Source organism: Protopterus annectens, chromosome 5.part0 (assembly GCF_019279795.1).
Source record: "Protopterus annectens isolate FY-2018-M chromosome 5.part0, PAN1.0, whole genome shotgun sequence".
NCBI lineage: Eukaryota > Metazoa > Chordata > Ceratodontiformes > Protopteridae > Protopterus > Protopterus annectens.
In genome coordinates, this window is record NC_056735.1 from 1,785,086,516 (window position 1) to 1,785,106,292 (window position 19,777).

The window sequence follows — 19,777 nt, forward strand, 5'->3', positions numbered from 1 at the left end:
TCTATGAAGAAGACTGTAAAAGACTGAGTACAGACAAACAGTGGCAATCTGCACCAAAAACTGCAATTTAAATCTACTGATTTTTTTTTTTTTAGTTACGATTCTTTGAGGTCTCAAGTGGAGTGATATTTCAAAATTACTATACTCAAGAAGATGCATTTATATTCAACAATGGCTCTGGTAGACAGGACTAAATGACTTCTTTGGATCTAGAGGAGATGCCTTTGGAAATCAAATGTGTCAGACAGAAGTCTCTCCGAAAAATGTGGCTACATGATGGTCAAAAAAATAAGGAATCATCAATAAAAGCATCTGGATTTATTTTATTTATTTACGCTTTGTTGTCTAAGTTAGTCCCACTAGGCCAGTGTTCTCTTTTTTAGAGAGAACCAAGGTGTTAGTCATGTTGACTAGGGGATATTTGGCCAGGGCACTCAGAACTTCCTCCACTATTTGATAAGTGCTGTGGGATCTTTTACATCCACCCTGAGATACCATCAATTCATGCAAGTGGAACCTCAGTTTAGCATCTCATCCAAAGGAAGGCATACTCGGGAGTGCAGCATTTTAGCTTTTGAGAGGGCAGAAAGGATACACACCATAATAACTAAATGGGTGGTTTGGAGTGTGGAAACTGTGGAACAGCTATAAGTGTGCTTAGAGTAAAATTTGCACTAAATTTGTCAGCTAGGATACTGGCTATTTCCACTGAGTCAGAGTGGCCTAGCTCCGAGCATTGTTGTGTGTTAGCTTTTAACTCCCCAATATACTTCAGATATTAACTACAAATCTTTCTTTTGTTTTAGTGGCCATTCTGAGTTCATACATAGGTTTGAGCTTCTTAAAGACTCTCACAGGCACTGTACTACATCACTTAAGCATGCTTATAAGGCAAGTAGAATGATACTCTCTTTTAAGCATTAAGCAATTTCTTTCCAATGTTAATTTATTTATATATGTATTCTGCCATAGAGGTTTGTTTTTAAATTTCTCATATTTGTTGCAGACCAAGACTCTCTTGTTAATAAAAGTATTTAAGTGGGAGTAGAAGTCAGAGGAATAGGCAGCAGCTTTAGCAATAGGATCCACAGGAGATGGATAACAACAGAATTTATTTAGGTAATCAAGTAACTAAGAAAGTACGATTTTCAGACATCCTTAAATACAGAAGTATTTTTTTTTTGGGGGGGGGGGGGCACTACTTATTTATGGTCTAATTTACCAGGGAAGAATTGAAGTGTGCAGGAATTGGCCATATTAGTAAGGAAAGATAAGGATATTAGGACCCTGAAAAAGATTAACTATTTGCAAAATGGAAGCTAACTTACAACATTAAGAAAGTATTGGTTACGCTGACTACTGGCAGTGCAGATCAGGGCAGTTTTCTGATGGGCAGCTGAAGTCCCCAGTAGAAAGGTGTTAGGTATAATGGGTATTTCAGCTAAGGTGTTAAGACTGCTATTATGTTAAGAAGACAACACAGTGGGTGTTTCATCATTAGCAAAGAAGTAATTAGTTTTGTTTATGGGGAGTTGGGTAGCCAGAAATTCAGATGTGGTGTCCTGGGGCATACTATACTTAACAAATACCGATACTCCCCCACAACTACCAGAGAGTGTGCAGACATGTAGACACTAAACCCAGGAAGAGAGGGAGTGCTTCACTACTTTGAAATCATGTATCTGTGACTTTGCAGGAAAGCCTCAAGTTGATGCATTTTCTGTTAAGACTCCTGACACTGAAAACAGTCATATTAATGCATTCCAAATTAGAATATACAAGGTTGCAATATCCAGCAAAAGGACTCTGCCTAAAAAAGGCAGTATGGGAGCAGCAAAGACTTCAGTCAGAATGTGAAAGCCTTGGTAAGAGAGGTGCAGAACATCCCTGGCAAAGTAGGAAGGCTTGCCAGCCATCATGTCCCATGTTGACATATGCAGGGTGCTCCCCTTCTGACACCAGCTACATAGCCAATTATTAAAGTATATTATTGTGTATATGAATCTCTGCATTATTCCAGGTGAAGGCAGAAACAAGACCAGTGTCCTTCCTGATGGATAGCAAGCTCAGTCATATCTTTCTGCATGCCCCTCTGGGCAGAATGCTCAGGTCATTCAACCCCCAACCATGTGGACCACTAGCAGGTCATAATCACATTGGCTAGGAGAGGGGGATTTAAGAGCCTTTGTTACAGTCTGTGTCCTGGCTCCAGAAAGACAGCAATATGTCACACTATCCTTATCCAACCTTGTGACAGCAATGTCTGAATGCCTGACAGTCGTCCATTAGTAAAACATTACTGTGAGTAAATGCTACCTTAGTGGGCCTTAAGAAGTTGGAGTCTGCACCCTAGTAACTGTGTATACATACACATTATGTATACACCACACACAATTATATATACATACAGGCATGCTACACATATTCTTCCATTACACTTTACAGAGTGGACAAAAACAGTCAAAACCTGTAACCTGACAAAATGTTTTTCATAAACAATTTTCGAGGGCTGCAACTCCTTCCTTTCAACACCCAAAGAAGAGCTTCACCCACTATACTCCCTTACATTCTAATTCCACTACCATACTGGAAAAAAAAAACAAGACAATGAATCACGAACACACATAACAAAATCACAATGGTAGCGATTACCTATAACAAACACAGCTCAATTCACTTAAGATTCATCAATGAAAAGCAATACACTGAAACCAAATCCAGTGATAACTCATCAACAAGCAAAGTGTCACACCAACATTATACAGGAACATATGTACACTTGCACGCGCACACACACAAAACACCAGATACTGCAGTCACTTTCGCCTTGTAGCTACAACTGTCAAAGAAAAGGGTCTGGAAATGCACATAGTCTAAATACCCCCGATTTTCAGGAAACCCCAGATTCTGACTCAAAATTTTGCACACGCTGCAGAAAACATTTTTTTCAAAAAAAGTGGGCGACTTCTCAAAAACTCACAACTGCAATAACTACAGACTTCTTTTACTTGAGAAACAGTTTGTCAATTCATATTCTCTTACTCTGGGAATTTTCTTATTCTGGCAACTTTCATAATCAGTAGTTGCTACAGTTAAAATGAGCACCAGCTTTCGGGCCTTTGTTTCCAAATGCTTTATGGATTGGTCCACATAACTAAAAGTAAAAGGCTGAGAGTTGTGTCATATGAATCGTTTAGTTATCAGGTTAAATTAATATTTAAAATAAAACAAAAATGATTTTGTTCACAAAAGGGAAGACTCACTTTACCTTCCTCAGTAACAAAATAAATAATTTACCGACTGCTGAAGCTTAATCACAGTTCAGCTGTTACAAGAATATTCCTCGGTTACATTGTAATCATACTAGCAGGAATAGTCTCTTCTTCAATTTCACACTGAATCTGAAATACCACACCAACAGTAGCATTCCTGCCAACTTAATCATATGTGTATGTAAAAATTACAGTCCAAGTGATGTGCATTTTTTAAGACACCTGTACGACAGTTTTATAGGTGCAACACTCAATCAACCTCTTTGTACTGCTCAGTACTTTCTCATCAATAATCATGCCATGTTGTGCAGTGTAGGAATGACTGCTGAAGTGATGTGACCTGTGTGCAAGCAGGTACACAGAGGGGGGGAAAATACATTCTAATTCTTGCACTGCATTCCAGAATTGGAATTTAGCACCCTTCTGGTGCTGCCCACTGTCTAGCAGTTTCACCAGGCAACTGAAAACACTTTGTAGAGGTCACTGGGTCATACTAAGCTTACAGTCAAAGGACAATAAAGAAGATTAGCTGTGACACCCCTTGGTACTGAGTGCATGTTAGTTATCCCTATTAAGACAATTACTTCCACAAACTTTAAAGGTAGACATGGTGTTACTTTTTAGATGTGAACAGGGGAGTTCACTCCAAAAACAGGAAATGCATTAACTTACATATCTGTCATGTCAACACTTGAGTGTTTACCTTAAGGTGGAGACCTAGGTCTTTGGCCAGAGAGTTAGACCACTAGTTCTGCTGACAAGGGGGGTCAAAAAGATTTGGGACTCAAAAGTGCTCAAAGGGATAATGGACATCACTCCTCAACTTTATACACAAAAAACAATATACAAGGCTTTTAATCTTCCAGAGCAGCTCAAGATTATGTAGACCAGAAATCTTCCTGCTCAGAACCTTCAGGAGTTTTCAAGTTTGCCGAGGTCCTCTAAAAGATATATTCCAAAATGGGCAGTTTATTCAAGGATAGGTCTAACAAAGAAAATATAGGAGGACCAGGACTTTATAGAGCACAGAAGGCCTAACCCCATACAGATTAGGAAATCCTCCTGCCTTGGCTAAGCGTAACTGAAACATTGCAATCAAAAGAATGATTGCTATCAATGTACTGCCCATTTCCTAAGTAACTGTACCCGTTTTGAGAGAAGTCTCAGTAATATGGTAAGGGGAGGGAATAATAGCTTAAAGACAGCTATACCTCAATTTTTGGCATTTAAGGTGAACCTGTGAATGGATACATCAGGTATTGATCTGATCCACACCCTTGTGGTTATCAATGTATCCAAGGTGGATTTGAAAATTGCACCCAGTTTGCAGGTGTCGGCAAATTTAGTGCCCCGACATCTTGTTTCACCTCTGAGGAGCAGATGGTGAATAGCATGGGGGGGGGGGTGCAGGACAGAGCTTAAGATTAAGCACAGCCAGGTGCTCACAAGAACTGGACGGAGGGGAAGGGTAGACCAATGGGACAGAGTTCCAGCTCTCCTATCCCATGGAGGACTGAGATCAGACACAATGGGGCTATCAGACTTGTTTGTGTCTTTCGGCTTTTCCCGGTTCGGGGGTCGCCACAGCGGAACTGCGGTCCGCTAATGTTCGGTAGTGGATTTTTACGTACCGGGTTACCAGCCCTGACGCACAACCTTCAACGAAGGCACGCCCCATTTACTTATGCCTCCGCACAGAAGATGCTCTGAGAATCGAACGCGATGGAACAACGTCTTACTGTGAGGAGAGACAACGCTACCGCAGCACATCTATCAGACGGATGAACAGTAAACCAAATGCATACTCGCTGACACTATAATATATTCCACTGACAGTGCTGAAGCGTGGCATCGCTTGTATACAACAGCTTGGGGAAAAGGCAAGATAAAAGTAATAATTAAATACTTAGTTCCTAGCCGTGTTAAGATAACAGTTAATAACATGGCAGCTTGGGGGGGGGGGGGGTTGTCAAGTGTAAGTTTCAGAACTGCTGTGATCGAAATAAACTATATCTTGTGCAGTTCAAGAGCGGCAGGAGTCAAGACCCACCTGGTTTAAACAAAAAACGCAACTGTTTAAATTATGAACATATACAACACTATGTAAAAACGTATGATAATAATATGCATTTCTCCCCCAGCAGAAACAACGAATTCTCCTACAAACTATTCAATAGATATGTTTAAACACCACAAAGATTAGAGGTTCAGACATGGACTGTGGAATATGGAGGAAGGGGTGGGGTTTAATAACTTTGCAGTCTAACCCCAGCGTACTTGCTTTTTCAAACAGTCTAGGCGTGGAAATTGTGCAGACATTAATTTAATATTAACAAAACAGAGGATAAATATTTATCGGGGGGGGAGGTACATCTCGACCTCATATTTAGCCTTGTTCCTCCTACACTTATTAATTAACTTACAAAAATAGGACTGCTTAGGAGTGTTTACGTGATTAAAACCGTACTAACCCAGTAAAAAGACCACATATCACTAAATTTAATATAGAAAAAGGTATCAAAGTCTTCCATGTCCTGAAACTCCCGAATTAACTTTATAGGCCGGCTTGCTTAGAGAATACGTATGGTGACCGGACACGTTTTAAAGAAACGCAACAACCGCCACTGCAATAAACGTGCATAGCCTGGCCCTGCTAAATTAAACGTGCAAAAATACCCTGAAATACCTTACTGAGTAATATATTATATGCTAAAGAACGTGAAAACAGCAAAACAAATTAATGCAACTCACAAACATTACTAACCTAAGCTACCGGCTGCAATGTGCACTGAAAGTACTCAGCCTATTCTCTTAGCAGACCACTGCAAAAATAGAATTTGCCGTAGCAGCAACGCCCCCTTAACCTGCCGGCGTACACCCTAGAAAAAGAAACAGCGCCGCTTGCTGAGAGATACGCTTTACGTCGTTACTTTTTTCCCTCTGTGTTTTGGTTTGTCAGGCTAGTGTGGATTGGAATCTGTTTAACTTGGTTGTGCAACTGTGTCTCCAAAGTGCAGTGTTATTTTATCATACATGTAAACCGTCAAGCATACTTCTCAAATGTTCCTGTTTTTAAAGGAACCTGATTTTGATTCGAAATTGTGTTCTGCCCCCCCCCCCCCGAGGAAATGAGGCAAATTGTTAAATACTGATAACCATCGATATATACAGAGAATCATTACAGATGCAAATACATATACCTTCATATCATCTTTTTATATCAACTGTTTAGTTAATACCAATAGTTAAGAGGTAAGAGTGATTCTGGTACCTTCCCAATTTCCCTCTTCCAAATTTTGGAGGTAAAACATTGAAAGCCATGCTTTGTCACTCTAAATGTGTCTAGGCATGTAACCACTGTATATATTGCATCTGTCACATACTACATGAGGTAATAACAGTATTGCTAGCTGACGTGTGTTACCTAATGTCCTACTCTCAGGATTTTCTTTAACCATGGAGCACTTTAATTTACTTATGAATGTAACCTCTGCAAATATTGTATCTTAAACAGAGCACTTTAATTTACTTATGAATGTAACCTCTACACATATTGTATCTTAAACTTAACTGCTTGCTTAGAAATGTACACTATTGTAATTACTGTATTTTATAATCCAATTGCTGACCTTGGAGCTTTTCTCCCCGGGCCTCCGCTGAAAATGGACATGTATCCAGTCGGACTATCCCAGTCAACAAATGTAAAATAAGTAAATAAAATAAATAAATAGTGTGGGGGTTGACCCAACCCATGGCATCAGAGCGTTAATTTCTGATCTTATTCCAGGGTTTTCAAATATTGTTTACTGCCATTTAATTTATATTTTACTGAAGAATTTCTATATTGTAAAGGACTCTAGTAATGAGGCAGTTTCATAGGTTAAACGGTTTAAGTCGATTATTCTTTCAATCGTCAGCGCCTGGCACCATGGGGGAGGAACTGAGGTGTGCTGCAAAAAGCGCAGAGATGGGGGGACCCAGGGCCATCTTCCCTGCTAGTTTGAAAGCCATATGTGCAAGCAAACGGGAGAGCCAGTGTCATGGAAGTCTGGATGAGGGACTCTCCTGAAACGTTGCAGCTCAGCAGAGTTCCATGAGGCTGGGAAGATCCACTGAGAGGCTACAAGGGCCCGTGTGGCACTACATGATTTGGCAGCAGTCAGGAGATGCATAATCCTGGAAAAGAGCTCTTTCTCATGAGTAGAAGTGGAAGCCTGGAGGGCGTTGTTCCCGATGGAAGTCTGGAAGGGAGAGAGAGGTGGAAAGTGGCTGGGACAGGAAGTTCCTGCCTGGGTGATAAGGTACGGACAATGCCCCCACTGTGACGGAGGTCTGGAAGAGGGAGAGAGGCAGATAGTGGCAGGGCTGGGCGAGCACCTGTCTGGGTGAGGGGGGATCAGGCAGAACTCCCCACAACAAAAGTCCTTAAGTGAGTGCTGGAGCAGACAGCAGTGGGGCCTGAAGAGCTCCTGCCTGGGTGAGCAGGGTCAGGCACAGCCCCCCCTTGACAGAAGTCCTTAAGGAAGTGACTGGCAGACAGTGGCAGGGTCTGGAGAGCTCCTGACTGGGCGAGTGGAGTCAGGCAGAGCTCCCCATGATGGAAGTCCTTGAGGAAGTGCCAGGGTGGATGGTGGAGGGGCCTGGAGAGCTCCTGCTGGGGGGAAGGCACCGAACTTCACCCCATAACCAATGGCATCCTTGAAAAATCTCAAAGTCCCAAGAACTGCTCTGATTGGGAAAGCAGGGCTGAGGGGAGTTCTGGAGGTGCAGAGAAGATCGGAGGGAAGCTCCCCTGGGAGGGTCCGAGGGCATTAGCGATCCGGCACAATTTGGCAGCCTGCAGGAAACATGGAGGTGGTGGAGTCCCCCAACATGGGGCGGCCACAGCCGGGGAAGATCTCTTGGCCAGGTGGAAGGGGAGGCGTGTAGGGGTCGGCACTGACATAAGTCAGAAAGGGAGCACCAGGCAGATGGGTGTGAGGCCTGGAGAGCTCCTACCTGGGTGAGTGGGGTCAGACAGAGCCCCCGCACGATGGAAGTCCTTCAGGGATCGACTGAAGGGCTAGAAGTCTCCTGCCAGGGCAAAGGCATCCGACCTTACCCCATACCCAATGGCATCCCTGAAAAATTGCAAAGTCTCCAGAGCTGCTCAGGATGGGAAAGCAGGGTGGCTGGCCGCCCTGGAAAGCCAGGTCACCATTTAGACTGAGCAGTCTAAACTGGGACAGTTCTGTGTCCCAAAGACTATTTTTGGGATTCTGGGACACAAACTTCCAAACCAGGACTGTCCTGGAAAAACCGGGACAGTTGGTCACCTTATGATAGACTAACAGGTTTTACATTAGCATACATTTTCTGATGGGTATGAAGGCTGAAACTCAAATATCTGTCATTTTCTGACTTCAGTTTTTAATAATTTGCCAGAAAAATCATAATTTTATAAAAAAATGGACAAAAAATATAAGGCAAAAATCTGAACATTCTGTGAAAATTTGTGTAGTTTAGAGGTATGATTAGGACCACAGTTCAAAAACATCTTTCACTTAGCAGCAACTCAGTTCTGATGATAGAGACTCCACATTTATTAGAAACAGCTTACTTTTAGAAAACTCCCTGCTGTATGTGCAGCAATAGCAGTACTTCTCAATATTAGTTCAACTTGTTAAATATCTGATGTTTCAAGCACAAATTGTTAATATATTATTTTGGAATGTTATCTATCAGCTTACCTTCCTAGATTCCAAAGCATGTTAACAACAGTGTTGTTGTTCAGGGGAAAAAAATGCAGCTTTACAATGACAATATCATTAATGTCTTTAGAGTAATGCTTTCATGTAAAACAAACAAAATATTAAAAATAAGCAATAATTTCACAATTAATGTTTTATATGTTGGATTCACATACCTCACAACTGTACAGATTCCTGCAGAATGTCCGGATTTTAGCCTCATATTTTTGGTCTGTTCCTCATACAATTTGAGATTTTCTGGATTTTTGTGGCCAATTAATGAGGTCTGAGTTCAACAAATAATGACAGTCATTTGAATTTCAGACTTTATATCCTTCAGAAAATGCATGGTAACACAATATATTTTATTCCAGCAACTTTCTAAGTTTTTAAAAACAGTATTTAAAATTTGTCTCTATTTTTGAAGCTTTGTCCCTCCATTATTTTTGGCTACGTCCAGATTTTTTGTTGTAAGAGGTTGAAAGCTATGCTTTGAAAGTTTAGAGCTCGGGCAGCAAAACTTTTATTCTGCCAGTTCTAGACTTGAGCTTTTATATGACAGCAGGTAATTCCTTTCAAGGTGCTTTTTTTATTTTTTTTTAATTTTTTTAGACTTTCATAAAAGTATGGCAACTATGCTTAGCTGCACAATTAACAAATAAGTAGCCCTCAGTATCTGTCAGGCTGTACATCTTATAGTGCAAACATTAACTACAGTTTTCGACAGCAATATTAAATGTGTCAGCTACTATCATGCAGTGGTATGTAGGTCATTTAGATTGTTTGGTGTTAACGTAAATACCAAAATACTGCAGTTCTTCATAAGGACCTACCAAAACCAAAGCAAAACAACATCTTGTATTATGTTCTATGTGGATTGTGCTCATTTATTTTTGTTTCCCATCACAACTGTTCATATTATGCCTGTAACAAATATAGATGACAGGTGGCACCAATATCACCAAATGGGAAGGAAGAGGTATTGCCATTGTCTTCACAAAGAATTAAATGATAGCAAGAAATTGCAAAAATATCTGTTTCAATTATTAATCCACAAAATAAAACCTGGCTTCAAGAGCATAATGGGAATATGCACTGCTGTCCTGAATATGGGCATCTACATCTACACCCAAATCAGATTGTGCACTGTTCAGTTATAAAGCTCTACCAGTCTCTCTGTGAAAAAAAAATGTCTTCCAGTGCCCCCTTTATCCATGGTCACTGCCTTTTACACAGGAGTATTATTTACACATACACACACACACACACACACACACACACACACACACACACACACATCCCAGGGGATGGTGGCAAAATTCTCCAGTTCCCCACAGCATTCTTACTGGTCTGGTTGTATTGCCACAAGACTAGAAAAAGCAAGAAACGTCCAGTTACCTGTCTGATCTAATATTGTCAAACAATCTCTCTTTCACTTGTAATGATACAAAGTAAATTTGAGGATGTGTCCCACAGTGTGTTAAACAGTGTCAGTAATGGTTACCCTCTTCTCAGCTAATCAATTGTGCATAAATATTAAATAAATACCAACCACAAGAGCTTAAAGCAAATATATGGATTTTTGTTTAATAATAATAAAAAAAAATAAACAGTGCAAATATATGTAGTTTTGCAATAAACATAAGATGCATACAGAAAAACCTAACTCCAGATAGTTGAGTTTCCTGACTAGCTTACTACAAGAAAACTGTGCCTCAAAAGAAATAACTAGGTCTCACAGAAAGGATGATTCCACAGGCAAGCGTCGTCAACCACAGCAACTACTGCTGTTCAGCTGCTATATCATGCAATTATATAGTATAACATACTTTGCCAGTTCTGGTGTCCCTCCCTGTCATTATCATTGCTAAAGAAACATGTCAGTAAACCAGCTTCTCTCACCAAATACCACAGTCACCAGAGTTTGTCAAAATTCCTCCATGTTTTTTTTCTTGTTCCACCACTCTTTTGTCCTTGTTTGTTGTGTCATGAGAAGAAGCCATCATATGTAGAGAATCAGTTCAACTCCCCTTCCTTTGACATCTGGACAAAGAAAAGTGTCACATTATATATATATATATTCAGATTTGTTCAGCCTGGCATCACCACATTTCGCAGACATTCTTCTAGCTTGGTATTACTCCTGACTTCAGAATGAAAATATGCATAACAAGTGGCCAGCAATGGTGAATCTCTCATGCAGCCAGCTTGGTAGCATTGTGTTTCTCAGACCTGCCCTTGCATGTGCTGTTGTCATTAACTGGTAAGTCATTTGATTAAGGACTCAGGTTCCAAACCATGGAATAATACTGCCATTTATTTTGAATTTTTGTGATATAATGAAGCAAAATAAACCAAAAAAAATAATATACTCATGCTAGGATCTTCAATATAAATATGTTGAACCCCATGAACACTGACATACATGACATCACAACTAGCTACACCTTTGCCCAACTTATAACTGAACACACTAGACTTAACCGCCAATCAGGAAACCACTGTCTTAATTGACCTGGTACAGACAAATAGCCCTAGCATAATTTGTAACCTCACAAGCCTCCCTCCTAGTTTAAGTGATCACAGCCTGGTTACTTTTACAGTAAAATCTAACAAAAAGCCCAATCTCTCCCCAGCCTTGGTAGAACAGAGCACCACTGTTTTATACTTTCGAAATCCAAATGGCACCCACTGCGCCTCAGAACCACAGTAGTTGTTAATAGCCTAGTCTAATGTTTAACAGAGTACTTTTTCCAACCCATCCAAATGACTATATGAGAAATCTAACCCTTACAACCTAAAGTCACTCCCTACACTTACCACCAAACTGCATTCTACTGATAACTTCTTCTCCATGGCTCTCACTATACTCCAGAACCACAATACTTGTTAATAGCTTAACCTAGTTTTTTAAAGTAGACAGAGTATTTTTCCTATCTATCCAACTGCCTATATGAGAAATCTAAACCCTGCAACCTAAGGTCACTTCCTACACTTGCTACCAATCTGCATTCTACTGACCACTCCTTCTCCATTGTTGCTGAAAAGGTTTGGTATTCCATCCCACCTCACATAAAATCCCTTCCCACCTTATTTCTAAAGTTTTAGTCTGATCTAAAATCAAGATACTAATACAACTCCTTCTTATGTTTATATATATATATATATATATATATATATATATATATATATATATATATATATATATATTATACACACACACACACACACACACACACACACACACACACACACACACACACACACACTTTTTCAACATTGCTCTCTCTCACCCCTCTTCTGTATTTGCCTAACCTCTTCTTCTGCATACTCCATCCCCGTATAGAAAACTTCTTAACCCCTTTTTCTCCTTCACGTTTTGCCACCTTATATATAACTCTCCCTTTCCTTCTTCTTCTCTTCTTTCCATCACCTTCATTCCCTGTCCTTACTGTCCCACCTTTTCACTTTCACTGTTTCCCTTTCTCCTGCTATCCTCCCATCCCTTCCTTATACTGTACCTAGCCAACATACGTCAAAACACCCCTCATATTACAACTGTCACTTTACTCAGTCTCAACATGTATAATCAGTCCTTTTGATTATTAATAATTGTATGAACAACTGTAGTTTTTTATAATATGTTTAATCTGGTCTATTCTATAACACAATTATGTATGCAATTTTGTAACCCTGGTCTGAACCTGAAAATGGTTCAGATGAACTGATCTACCTTGATCAAAAAAAAAATAGCCACTTCTGATAAGAAGCTATTGGTGTCAAATGGAAATATGGTAACATGTGCTACAAGTTATAAAATTATTTCTTTTCTTAATAAAAAAATAAGGCCTCGACTTGAATGACAGATGGCATGGACTGGTTAAGGTTTAAAACTTAATAGAAATATTAATGACAACACGGTGGTGGTGCTGCGGTAGAGTTGTCGTCTCACAGATAGACGTTGTCCTGTTCGATTCTCAGCTAGAGCGTCTTCTGTGGGGAGACATGCGTGAATGAGCATACCTTCGTTGAAGGTTGTGTGTCAGGGCTGGCAACTCAGCATGTAAAAATCTACTGCCAATCATCAGCGGACTGGAGTTCCGCTGTGGCAACCCCTAACCGAGAAAAGCCGAAAGACATAACAACAACTTTCCTTTTATGCCTTTTAATGTGTGTTTTATGCAGCACAAGATGGCATTTACCAGTTCACATACTGGTCCATATCCAAGGGCATGTATGTGTTAGTGCACTGCTACCTTTTGCATTCCAGTGTATAATAATATAATACAGGTATGGTACATGTTATATGAATAAAATGGACAGATTGCAGACTAGCTATACTGTCTGTCCATGTCACATTATTTGTAAAGGCATGCCACTTACTGAGGCAGTGCCGTATTATAATACTGTTAACTAAATGACTATGTTCCAGACCCCATGGCTGTGTGAGAAAAAGCACAGATGCTGCGAGTGCCTTAAAACTGTCTCTAATTTGCAGGGATGCCTTGGTTCAAAAGTTTGCCCTATTTAAAATTGGAAATTCTTTTGAGAATTTTTAGGTTAATGGTATCATTATTTACAAGTGTTACTAATTTTGGGACTATCCCCCTAATTATATTTTGCTTTGTGTCTGTTTGGAGTACAAGGTTGAGAGCTATGTTAAACACCTTTGCTTCAAATGTGCAATAAAAATTGTTCACTAAACAATTTCGTGCACATAATATAATTAGAAATAAAAAAGGAAGAAGAAACAGCTGATTCCTTTTTTCATTCCCCCTAAATTAAAATAAAAGAACTTCATAGACTGTATGATGGTTATGTCATTTTGCACTACAGCTTCCACAATCTTCTTCATTTTGATAAATCTAAGGGTAACAGTTCATTCACACAAAAACAAGTCTCTTGCTCTTTTCAGTTGGGTATATTAGTAAAATATGTAGCCGGACTTGAATGCAAACTAGGAAAGAAATGGTATTGAAGTTTGATATAATAGCTACATTATGCCCACTGAAAACTGTAGCTAGAACCCTTTATCTTTGTATACTTTATAGTGGAAAAAGGTAAAATGAATACAAGGCTTATATCACCAGGAAAAAAATTATTTTCAAAAGTCGTTTTACACTTCTACTTTGTCATACACCAAAAATTCCAAATAGGTCTCAGGTTGTCCAAGTAATACTTCACTTGGATCCTTAGGTATGCTGCTCTTGTTCCATAATCTCTTCTAGTACATTCTCCAAATGGCAACATCCAAACCTTCCCTACTGTCAAATACTCCCTCTGCACTGAGTGGAAAATATCTCTTCTAGTTGTCTTTCTGGCTGGCAATCACCCAGAGTCTGTACTATCAGTCAAATATTTCGATTACACAGAGAAGCAGATGTCTCTGCCAGATAATACCCACTCTCCACTGAGAGGCAAAAAACATTTGTGTTATTCTAAGCTCTTCCTTTTAGCTTCATTTCTGCAGGTGCCTGAGATCAGTGCTTGGTGGTGTATTTTCTCTGCTACGACATGCTTTACTGTACGGTTTAGGGTATTACACAGCAGCTCAACATTAAGCATTTGCATAGCAGAGCAGTACTTTCACAGGAAAACAACATGAAATTATGTCATTTGAAGGCACAAAATACCTCAGTCTTTGAATCCAAACTATAGATGTATGCAGAGCAAGTGAAGTTACTAGTACTCAGTTGAAAGAACTAGTTGAGGAAAGGGTGCAACATATAATGTGAGTAAAATACAGCAAAATGAGAAATAAAGTCAGAATATATCACATCAGTAATTGGTTATAAAAAAGAGAACCATGCAAGGATGCAGAATGTTGGAAAGAATAGTCTTCAGTTAATTCAGTACTTATGCAGTAGCTGTGGCTATAAGCATAAAAGGAAAGTTTGTGCTTGATTTAACCCATCTTGCAGAATATAGGAGAGCATAGGAGATTACTAGACTATTAACCTGAAGGTCATTTTAAGTATAGCCATTTCATCCCAATATAATAATATAGAAATGCTAGTTAATACCCCATATTGCATTTAGTGATGACTGACCATGTCCAGGAGGGTTCTGAGCTCTATCCCTGGTAAGAATTTGTGTTGTCCCATCCACTCATCCAGGTTTCTCTTGAACAGTGTCACAGAGGTGATGAATTGTTAGCCTGTTCCAAAGATGCAGAAGTCACTGGGAGATAAATCTGTCCTTCCAACATGTCCTATTTAAGTCTTAGGCCATATTTGGGTCCCTGGAACTGGTAGCCCTAGTCCTGTTTAATTAATGGATACGCAGCAAGTTCATTAGGTTTGGGTCATGGATTGCTCTGTAGGCCAGGCATAAGTCTCCCCTAAGAAGTCTAAATGATATGGAGTATAGTGGCAGGGACTTTAGTCAGTCTGTGTAAGGCACATGATGGAGCCCCTTGATATACTTTGTTAGAAATATCTGAGGTCTCTCTAATTGTTGCAGGTGCTTAGTACTGTACATGCCAAATGGGGTATTGTACTCAATTATGGGCCAGATAAGTGCCAAGTATAAGGGGGAGGGGGGGTTATAACTTATTTTGTTCTCAAGGTGATGCCTTTAATAATCAAATGTACTACATAAAAAAAACTTTCCTTACTACAGTAGACACATGGTGGTCAAAGTTAAGGTCAGAGACAACTTGTGATCCCAGGACCTTACCACTTCATGGGTACTTAGGGTATTGTTGTTGATTTGATAGTATGAGGGGATATTGTTTGTGCTGATGGGAATGATGATGCATTTCTTTGCATTCAGTTTGAGACCGTGATTAATACACCAGTTGCTGGTCTGCATGAGACCCTCCTGGAGTATACTGACATGATTTGGGGATTCAATAATTGCACCTAGTTTGCAGTTGTCTGCAGACTTGGTCAGCCACAACCCCTTAGTTTTGACCTGAACTTCTGAGAAGTATATACCTAACAGTAGGGGGCCCGACACTGACCCCTGTTGTACCCCACTGGTAGCAGGTCTGCTGGTTGATGTGGAATCACCCACTTTGATAGTATGTGTCTGGTATGTGAGCCAGTTGGCAACCCATCTTACAATGAAGGGGTTTACATTCAGTTTGCTAAGTTTATCAGTAATAACTGAATGTGGGATGTGTCAAAAGCCTTTACCAGGTCGAGGTATGCTGTGTGCACAGATTTGCCCTTGTCAATGGCCTTGGTCACATTTTCAAAGAAATCCACCAGATTTAACAAGCAGGATCTGCCTTTCATGAAGCCGAATTGGGTAGGATCTAGGGTTTGGAGGTCACCTATGTCTTTATTTATGAGGTCCATAATGATGCATTCCATGGCCTTACAGAGGAGGCTGGTCGGGCTTATGGGTCTGTAATTCCCCAGGTCTGTTGCAAGGCCACCTTTGTGGAGGGGAATAACTGTTGCTGTTCTCCATTCCATAGGAACAAAGCTTGTGGTTAGGCAATGGTTGAAGAGGGTACTTAGTGGTGATGCTAGTTCATGTTTTAGCCTGTTTAGAAGACAGCCTGGGATGTCATCTGGATCCATAGTGGCTATGTTTTTGCTTTGGACAAGGCCTTGAGGTCCTAATCTGCAAATATGCAGGGTGGGGGGGGGTTGAGGGAAGGTTTGTTGCATGTTAGGAGGGGATAAGGGAGTGAAGTTTTTGCCAAACTTATCCACTAGCAGGTTTGCTATCTCTGTGGGGTCAGTGTGTGTGATACTGTTGGCCACTAGTTCTCTTGGGTCCTACCCTTTAGGTTATGTACATAGCTGTAAAAGGCCTTATGGTTATACTTGACTGTACTTGCTAAGTTTCTCTTGAAGGAGCCCTTAGAGGATTTGACAAGTTATCTTATTTGCCTGTTGAGGCTGAGGAAGGTGCTTTTCCATTGTTGGCGCCTTGCCTTTGTTTTCTTGGACAGCAACTTTTTGTATTTATTGCAAAGTTTGTTGATGCTGGATGTCCACCATGGCAGCTTGTTTTTACCTGAGGCTATGCCTTTGATTCTTTCTGGTACAGCTGAGTTTATACACTTATGCAAGTGATTGTACAGGGCTTTAGTGTAAGCTTCAGAGTAGTTACCACTTCCAGCTTGGGGTGCAGCTTGGAATGCATTTATACCTTCACCTAGGAGGGTATAGTTTACCTTGGTGAAGTTTTTTAGTCTGATCTCACCCTTTGTGAGTTCTGGTGTTAGTGTCAGCTTGAAGGTGAATGATTTGTGGTTTGTTTTAAGTAATGAGGCTTCGACAGTTGCAGTAGTGCATCTGTTTGACATGTTGGTGAGGACCAGATCCAGAATGTTTGCTCCCCTTTTTGGGGTATGGAAAATTTGTTCCAGAGCATTTGAATTAAAAAGTCAAGGAACTTTTGCACTAGTGAGTTACGGCTAGCATAGGTTTCCCAGTTGATGGCGGAATAATCAAAATCCCCCATAACCAGTGTGTTCGGTAAAATTTGGATTGTCTCCATTTTGGTAAAGTAAGCTTCATGGGTGTTGTGACCCATGGAGGGGATCTATAACTGGCTATGACTTGAATGGGCGTCTTACTCACTGTAACCTGGACCTGGAGTAACTCGATGGAGTTGTCCAGTCTAACTAGACGGGAGGTGAATCTATCTCCAATATACATTAAAGCACCATCTCCTTTGGTTCTTACATGTTCATTTTCTGGTCTAAAGATGTGGAAGGCATTTTAGCTTTGCAAGGCTGGGGTAGTCTCTGAGGCCTTGAACCAGGTTTCTGTGATTGCACAGACATCTACATCTTCTAGTGATAGCAGTGCTTCCAGACAGTGCAGTTTTTGGTTTAAGCTCCTAGCATTTAGCAGCATGACCCTTATTTTGTTCTGATTGGTTAATTTCACATTGGTAATATTGTTTTTGAGACCTTGCCTAAAAAGGCACTATGTGGGAAGCAAGAACCTTTGCCAGCAGCTGAAAGCCTAGAGTTGCCAGGTGCAAACCGTCTCTGGCAAATCAGCGAGGTTTATCGACCATGGCTTCCCAGGCTGACAGGAAATGGACTCCCTTTGAATGACACTAAAAACTGAGCCAATTATTAAAATCAATCATTTTTTTGTTTATACTGTGGTACCATTCTAGGTGAGGGTAGTGTGCTGCTCAAAGCTAGGGACATACCTGCCTGGGAAACATACTCCGAGAGCTCAGCCACTCTCTGTTCATATATTCCAGTGAAGTACGTCTCAGGTCATTCACACCAACATGAACTATGACAGAGTCATAATGGTACTTGTTGCTGAGAGACCTGAGTGCATGTGTGATCTGATGAATCCTGGCACCGGACAGGCAGCTGACCGTGACTTACTTTTTGTCCAACCTGGTGAGTGGGACATCCATGTGTCACATTATTGAGACTCCAATGACAAGAAAATTAGTTTTTTTGAGTGTTACGACTTACTGGCTTGGTGGGAGAGACACTGGTGTTGCTATGTGTCATGGGTGCTGTTGGGACTGTGTTAGTTGTAACAGTCTTGTGTTTTGGAAGTCTCTGGTGTTTCATTAAGTCTTTTGGGACTGAGACACATGGTTGGATGGGGGCCTAATGGTTAAGGTGTTTGCCTTACAAACACAAGGTGCGGGGTTTGAGTCTCACAAAGGATAATTGGCTAGGCTTAAAATGGCTCGCAAGGGCAGTTAGCTTAGTACTAATCTATGAACCTATGAGAACCTCCGTGTATTTGGATTTACGTGTTTGATGCATACTATGTGTATGAGTATTGATACTATAAGCATATGTAGTGGTGGGTGAGTTGGCAACCTTCTCCGTGTTACTGTTTTGAGTGAGAGAGAGCATGGATTCTAGATTCTTGATGTAAATACGTCTCTCACACCCTAGTACAGAGTGTGTTATTAGCAGAGGGTTGTCTGTGTACATGAGGCAATTACTACACTGCCTCAAGAGATTCAAGTCAACAAGGTTGGCAGGAGAAACAAGGGTAGTCCAACTGTCCATAATGTTAGGTTGAAGACTGTTGTTACTAGGGGTGGCTGTGTAGAATCAATCACAGAGGAGCTCAGTGGATGGATATTTCTGCCTGGGTTTTAGGGAAAATTTGTTGACTTCAACTGTCTGGCTTTGGTGTCAGTGCTGCACAACCTGCAAACGAGCAGAAACTTGCTCAAATGCAGGACCTAAATACCAGAAGCTAAAATCTTGAATTTCCTTGATTCAGAAGGAACAATAAGGATGCTTTTTCCAAACTTTAGACTGTACTACCTTTACTAGACAGGTCCCAAACATCCACAATTCTCTCACAAAAGTGCAGACAGGCCCCTTCCAATCCAAGATGGCCTGTAAAATGTGCTCAGAACAAACAAACCACTACAAACAGTTGCAGAAGCAGCAAGCCTATATCTGGACTATGCTACAGCTACTAGCTACCCTACTTTCAGTGGGAATCACTAGAGAATGTTTAAAACAGCAGAAAAATAGCAGTGACACACTAAAAATGTTTACAACAGAAGAGAATCAGTATAGAAGGTTGTAAAGAATGTTTTAAACAGTTAACAGATCAATTATTTAAACACTACCTGGTGGGAAAACCAAAACCAGTAGAACAGATAGCTTAAAACAGTGGAAAATACCAGTAAATATTTAACAGACAGTGGAACTAACAAAAAAAGCTTTGTGAATAGTGAAAAGAACAATACAATTTGATTTAACTGGCATAGTAAAGCAGACAATTGCAGTAGAACAGTGTAGTTTAGTATGCAGTAAATAAATACAATATAAAAGTAGGCATCAGGCAATAAATAAAGTACAGT

The 19,777-nt window shown here is 40.4% G+C and overlaps 1 protein-coding gene across 4 annotated transcripts in view; it reads right to left on the minus strand.

The window, feature by feature from the left end:
• ESD (esterase D) overlaps window positions 1–19,777 on the minus strand; it is a 678,542-nt gene that overhangs the window by 504,763 nt on the left and 154,002 nt on the right. The window contains exon 1 of one of the 4 annotated variants that reach the window (XM_044071585.1): window positions 6,037–6,155. The exons of the other annotated variants lie outside the window; for them this stretch is intronic. The gene's annotated coding sequence lies outside the window, so the exon portion shown is untranslated. Of the gene's footprint in view, window positions 1–6,036; window positions 6,156–19,777 lie in introns of those variants that run through there. 4 annotated transcript variants of the gene reach the window in all.